Source organism: Pipistrellus kuhlii, unplaced genomic scaffold, assembly GCF_014108245.1.
Source record: "Pipistrellus kuhlii isolate mPipKuh1 unplaced genomic scaffold, mPipKuh1.p scaffold_m20_p_9, whole genome shotgun sequence".
Classification (NCBI taxonomy): Eukaryota; Metazoa; Chordata; class Mammalia; order Chiroptera; family Vespertilionidae; genus Pipistrellus; species Pipistrellus kuhlii.
This window is the reverse complement of record NW_023425595.1, coordinates 5,991,022-5,998,309: the sequence shown is the minus strand read 5'-3', so window position 1 is coordinate 5,998,309 and position 7,288 is coordinate 5,991,022. Positions and strand designations below refer to the sequence as shown.

Genomic DNA, 7,288 nt, shown 5'->3' with positions numbered 1-7,288 from the left:
CTTTGATCTGAAACCCAGACTCACTCAGTTGTCAAATAATTCCTATCACATCAACAATGGAGCCATAGACTATAGAATAAGCGCTCTCCATGCCTCTTAATAAAAACCCTCTAGTTAATTTTTTTTTTAGTTTCTTCTGAGATGTGATATAAAAAAAACTTCCTTATTTATATTAAAAAATCCCTTGGACTTAATCTTATGTTTTAGTAATAGCTAGTATTTTTAAATGTTTCACAATATGCAGGTACTGTGACAAACACTTGACATAGATTATCTCATTTAATCTTCACAGAAACCAATGAAGTGTTTACTGTCATTATCCCTATTTGATGAAGAGGATATCGAGGCTCACAGAGAATTAATGCTTTTTCCAAGATCATCTAATGTCAAGTAATCAAGAGCGAATAACCTGAAAGCACGCATACCAGCTGGGACCAGCCTTTCATCGAGGGGGAAACTTATAGTCAGAGCAATAGCAGGTGAGCAATCTTCTTTATGGTAATTGCCCATGAATTGGTGAGCAAGATATAAGACTTGAAAGGAGCCCCAGACTTGAGTTGTTGAACTAATAAGCAGTATGGTCGGGGTTAAACCAGCCCTTCCTCTAGGATGGCTTGGAGCGAGGGCCAAACTCTGTGGTGACAGTTCTGTGATCTAGCAGAATGATAGCTTCCAGCCCTGATCGTCAACCTCAGCACTTAAAACTGAGACTTCTTCAGCCCGTCCCTAGCTCAGAGTCCAGGACCTGATCTTTGTTCTTATGGAGGTATGTTGTTGCAGATTCTTGACTTTTAGCTCTGTTCTGTCTCATCAGCATCTCATCAGGTGTCTGCCTTAAGTACTCGGTTGTTGGCTGTTCCATATCTTCTGGGTTTTAGTAGTAAAAAAATCCTATTTTTTTAAGGAGTGAAGAAGTAGTACCTGTCTCTCTAGGGAACCAACCTACTGGGTATTCAGGTTAGACAATTTAATCCTTGTCTATCACCTAGCCATTAAGCAGTCAAAACTTTATTTATGTACTGCAGGTTCATGCCTGAGTCTATCCAGTGTTAAATTATCAGCAGTAACATGATATAATTATCTATATGTGCATTCTAAGTAGCATTTTTAGTCTGCAGTACATACTTTTTCTATCATATAATATTATCTTTTGGTTCCTAGTTAACCATTTGAAATACTTATGTGCTACTCACCTATTTCTAATCCCTACAACTCACCATGTGCACTCTATGCTTCATTAGCCATCTAAAGAGGATATGTTGTTGATCATAGAATTGATAAGCTTATTCACTGGGTTGTGTGTTTGGGGATAGACAGTGGGGAGATTCTAAGAGGTAGGGCTCCTTAGAAGAAAAAGTAAGTCTAAAAGCAGAATTTGTGGCTTCTGCATTATGTATACATATTTGCAGGAGGTTGTAAACTAGTACTAATGGGATTAGGAACTTGTTTCTGTGTCAGTTGGATTGCTTATCTTGAATTATGTTTGTTTATGTAATGATGTCTCATTTCCAATAATTCTCATTTTATTTTTTAAATTCATTAACTTTATAAATATAAACTCTCTGTGGACTAATAGAAATCATTAGTAATTAAGTACTGATAATGTCTTTATCACCAAATATAAGGTTCGTGAGGTTTGATCTGTTTTGTTGATTGCTGTATATACACTGTCCATAGATACTAGTTAAAGCAAAGTTGTTGCCAGTGAATATTTATTGTTGAAGTAAGTAATGAATGACTCTTTTGCTATAAAAAATTAATTATGAAATCAATTAAATTTTCTTGTAATATCAAGGTATTGGTTTTGGTTATGTTTATATAATACATTAGAGGGAAAAGGAATGATGATTTTTTTCATTTTAAAAATTATTTATGTATGAATATAATGAGATGGGAAAAATTATTTGCCCTTATTTTAATACTAGAGGCCCAGCACATGATTGAAATTGCTCAAGGAGGTGCCCCACCTCCTGCCATGCGAGGAGGCACCCACCCTGTGGGCAGCCAGGACCCATGCCTGACTCGCTTAAAAATACTTTCAACTCTGTGGAAATACTAGTATGTATATAAGTGTGAGAATAAATGGCAAGGGTAGTTAATGATTATAAAAATATACTCATATCTGGTGATCAGGCACTGTTTTGGATATATAATTGCCTCCCCATAATAACCATAAAAAATAAAAAGAGATACTTTTAAATAGGAGGGACCAAATAAATCTCTGCTTGCACAGCTCTCTTTTATAGGCAATTATATTATAATAGAGGCCCGATGCATGGATTTGTGCACATTGAAAGGAATCTAGCTCCCTTCTTTCTGTTTCTGGGTGCCTCACCAGAGAACCTCTGCTGCCAAGTCACTGCAGCTCAGCAGCTCCTAAGTTGGGTGTCTGCCCCCTGGTGGTCAGTTGGTGTCACATGGCCAGTTGAATGGTCACTTACTGTCCTGCCTTCCTTTTATATATATAGATTAAATGTCCTGCCTTTAAATGTCCTGCCTTCCTTTTATATACATAGATTATTTAAGAGGGTGAAGGCTTATATACTAGTTGTGTGCTCTTGAAAAGGTTACTTTTTTCTTTCTGGGACTTGTCTTTCCCATTGACAGAAAGAGAATAACAGTACTTACCTTATAATCTTACTGTGAAGAATTAGTGAGATAGTACATCTAAAGCCTGTGGAGTCAGTGCCTGATGCAAAGTAAGCACACAATAAATATTACCGTTACTGTTATGTTCATATCCTAATGCAGAAACCATCACTTTATCCATGCAACTTATGCAAGTCAGGAATGTCATAATCCCTGATATTGGCTCCAGAGTTTCATCATTTTTATAGTCTTTAAGACTTTCCAGTTGCCTCTTAATGAAAATACAGGTCATAACACACCAAAATATATATACATAATGCCTGTTATGTCTTACTGAAATTATGTTTCCTGGGACCCCTCCAGTCCTTCTTGATATGCCCTCAACTCTTTAAATGTCCTGCCTTCCTTTGTTGTGGATGTTTAAACTGGGACTAGCCCAATTCTGGCAATGATGGCAGATGAGGAAACACTCTCTGACTGCATCTCTAAAAATCAAAGTTGCCCAAATCTCTCAATTTAGCAGCTTTTGGAAGAAGCAGAGTAAGCACCTGATGTTTTCCTCCTCAACATTTCCAGTCTAATGTTGTAGGCAGAATATTAAGCCCCAGCGTGTGACGGTTCTACTAGGCAACAGTAGCATGGCAAATAAATAGAAACTCCTTTAGGCCATGAAAAATGTAGCAATTCTAAATATACCTGCACCTTTATGTCAGAATACACATAAACACCCAACTGGATTTAAAGGAAGTGAGAAGATTTCTTGACTATTAGTTGAAGGCAGTCCTCTGAGTTTGACTCTATAAACTTGCTTTGGTGCTTTCCCCCCCCCCCCCTTTTCCTGACTTTTATCCATTTGGGTTTCTTCCAAATGACCCACTCTTTGACTTTCTTTAGATAATTTGAAAATACTGACCATACAGATTCCAGGGGTGAAAGAGATCTTCATCTCTACTGAACTCCAAAGAGCAACTCTCTTTTCTCATTCCCAGAGGGATTTTTGTAACCTTGTTATAAGTATTTCGGCTATACTAGAATACTACAGAAAAAATAATCAACAAAGCTTCGCACTAACTGCATTTTAGTGGATATTATTAAAAGTCAGCTCACCCTAGTCTCAAAGTGAAAACAAAAAAAAAGTGCTTGATTTAATAAATGAAATAACTACATAAGAGTTAAGATGACATTTGGCCAAAATAATATAATGAATACCAGGTAGAGGTGAGGTATCATCCTAGTTTAAATATTTTATATCAGCTGGCTCTTTTGAGTCAAAAGCTAACGGAATAAAGGACTCTAACTTAAAAAATATCCTATATAATAAAAACCTAATATGCAAATTGTCCTCTGGGGCGGTCATTCGACTGAGAGACTGGGAATTTAACCAGGAGACAGGGAGTTAGACTGCTTGCTATGACATGTGATGATCACCAGGGGGCAACACAGAACATGGTGAGGATTGGTGACTCAGTGCCCAGGCAGGGGGCTTTGACCTCTTGCTGGCTACCTGGGGGTGGGGATAAAGGGAATGGAGGTTCAGTGAGAATGCTGGATGGCCACAGAGCTCACTCTTCCCGTGCTCCCCTCCCTGGGACACAAGGGCTTGCCCGCTGGGGAAGCCCTGCTCTCATGTAACGGATGCCCAGGAGGAGCCTGCCCTACACCTGTGTGGTCTCTTTTGGGTGAGCTGGGCCACAGCCTTTGGGACTGCAGAGGCTGGTGGAGTTCCCCATGGGTTCACACAGGAGCTCATCTGCGAGGATGGTCAGGAGTGCGCTGCCTGCCCAGCTTCTTTGTGGTGTCGCTGGGTGGCCCAGAGGCCCATGCTATGCCCTGACCTGCGGCCTCTGGTCATGCTCGCCACATCTCCACATGGGGACTTGGGTACCGTGAGTCCAAATGCTACCCAGGGCCCAGAGGTCAGCTGGGATCTGCCCATCCATGCCAGATGCTCATGCTTTGATCACTGGCCAGGCCTAGGAACAGTATCCATGCTCAAAATCCATGCACTGGGCCTTGTATATATAAATTTTCAAGAAAAATTTGAAAATAATTCTAGGAGAGGTATATAATGTATACAGATATATGTAGATTTTACATTCAAAATCCTGCATTAACTCAGAGTATACTCTGAAGTGAATGTGTCAGGTATGTCCAGACCACTATCCCTTTTTGTTCTGGGACCAGTAAGGTAAGGGCAAAGGTGGCTAAAACTGTGGGCCCTTTCTCCTCTCTTAGTGAGAAACCATGACAATTTCCCCCAAAAGCCACAGACTTCTGATTTTCTATGTTATCCTTAACATAAAATAGTTTGAACTCACTGCTAAAGAATTGTTTATTTATCCTTTCTGTGGATATTTATTGATTAACTCCTCCTATGAACTAGTGTGTTATTGGTGGTGAGTATGGAATAGAGTTGACTAAAGTTTGATCTCTGACCTTGAGGAAATCACAGCCTATTAGGGGTGATAGATGCCCAAATAACTAAACACACTGCCATATTTCATTTATGTAGACCTACATGTAGGAGAGCCACTCAATTGTATTTGGAATGAGAAACAGGATGAGGACACATAGCACAGAACTGATGTTCAATTAAACTTTAAAGCTTAAGTAGAGTTCCCCAGGACAGTTAGATGTTGCAGTATTATTTCTCAACCAAATAATGTCCTATTACAGCATCTTTAATGGTTCTATACTACTTCACAGTGTGAATATAACACAAACAATTTAACTGAGTCCTTATATTTGGTCAGTAGGCTAGAACCATTTTTTGGCAACTATAAACAACTTTGACATAAAGATTCTAAATTTTTGTGTATATTTTTAAATAACTTTGACATATAGTTTCTAAATCGAGTTTCTTCCTAGAATAGAGTCCTAGGTGTGAAATTTCTGGTTCAGAGGACCAGCATATTTTTAAAGAATAAATACGCTTTTTAAATCTAGCATTATAAAAGAATAGGACTTTGAGGTCAAATTTACTTCCATTCAAAATATAAACATTCCTTCTTTTGGTTATTTGACCTTGGGCAAGTTGCCTAACCTTCGTTACTCATAGTTTCTTTCTTTTTAAAAATGTGAGGATTGTACTACTTACCTTAAATGCCACTTTAAAATCTGTAGTTGAGATTAATAAATAATTATTAAATCTCCCTTAGATTTTTGACAATAGATATCAGATAGTTGTGAAACTGCAACATTAAAAATTCAAGCATTCTGAATATTTTAGGTTCAAGGCATTAATGAATTTCTAGCAGGAACTGTCCACTGCCTAAATAAATAACTGTGTGGTTTACCAACTGGCTTAACTTTCAAAAAGTTTAACTCTTCATCCATATAAATAATCTGAAATTGCAGGACTCTGTTGATAAATTTGCTCTGAAAATAAGAATGTTGGACTATTTAATGAAGAGACAGAAACCTGGAATAAAAATCTTATCCTTTCACTTACAACCCATGTCAATCTACCTCTCAGACCTTCAGCCATATCTTCTGAAAAAGATACAGAAGGCTACACTTGTTTTCTGCTTCAAAGAATCAGATAAGTAATGCAAATTTAAATAGACAGATAATAGATGATTGATAAAGGAAAGGTAGAACTCTAAATTGTTATTTTGATATAAACTATTATTGTTAGTTTCTAAGTCTACCATGAATCTTTTTTTACATATTGAAAAAGAAGAGGCAGCATGCAAACTTTACCCTTCTCTCATGCTTGTCAGTGCATTCAGAGTTTTTCATAGTATATTGATGTAGGGCATTGACTTGAAGGATTGGGATTTATTTTTGAACTCCTGTCAGCAATCCATAATTGCCATTGCCCAGAAGAGAAATGCTATTTTGCCTCCTGCATCATCAACACAACTGTCAGCAAATAAGGAAGGCAGCGTCTTTGCCATTATTACTGCTAATGCACGAAGCAGGAAAGCACAGCTGGATTTTCACACATTAGGCTATTAGAAGAACTGGCATTTACTAAAATATATCTCCAATTTCCACCTACCTCTTTTTGCTTTAAATGTATTTAAAGAAAGAAATCGTTTTTATTTTTATGCTTACTTTCAAACTCCTCATTTGTGGCTTTTATTGATCTCAAAGTTGTTCATCTCAGTGCCATTTTTTTTTCTCTTTGGTATAAACATGAAAAGTTAATGTTGACTGCTTGGTGGCAATTTTACTTATGTATCTTTACTACTCTATGTTATCTATGTCCTGTACTCCCTGTAATGCTTCATTTTCTCTCTGGTCTCCAGTTTAAACTTGCAATGGCAATGTTCAGAAATAATATTTTTTTAAAAAGAAGACTTGCAAGGGCTAAATCTTGCTGCAATAAATGGGCAATGCTATAGCTTAGACATTTGCTCTTTTAGAAATAAAAATACATGTAGCCAATATAGTTACAATATGCCAAAATTAGGTAGCCTAAGGTAATGTTGCCACATATATATATATATATATATATATATATATATATATATATATATATCGTGTGTGTTTTAAAATTATACACATGGTGGGATTGTGAAATAGAGCAGACACTTTGTAAAGCAGCTTGGTGGTTTCTAAAAATGTTAAATGTACAGTTACCACATGATCCAGAAATTCTGCTGGTAGGTATATTGCAAAGAAAGTGGGACATGTATCCATGTAAAAAACTTGTACGTGAATACTGATAGCAGTATTATTAATAATAGCCCCA

At 37.2% G+C, this 7,288-nt stretch overlaps 1 protein-coding gene across 2 annotated transcripts in view; it reads left to right on the top strand.

Annotated features, from left to right (window-relative positions):
• The first annotated feature begins 296 nt into the window (after positions 1–296).
• LRRC4C (leucine rich repeat containing 4C) overlaps positions 297–7,288 on the top strand; it is a 707,813-nt gene continuing 700,821 nt past the window's right edge. For both annotated transcript variants that reach the window (XM_045577671.1, XM_036427214.2), the window contains exon 1: positions 297–479. The gene's annotated coding sequence lies outside the window, so the exon portion shown is untranslated. The remainder of the gene's footprint in view (positions 480–7,288) is intronic.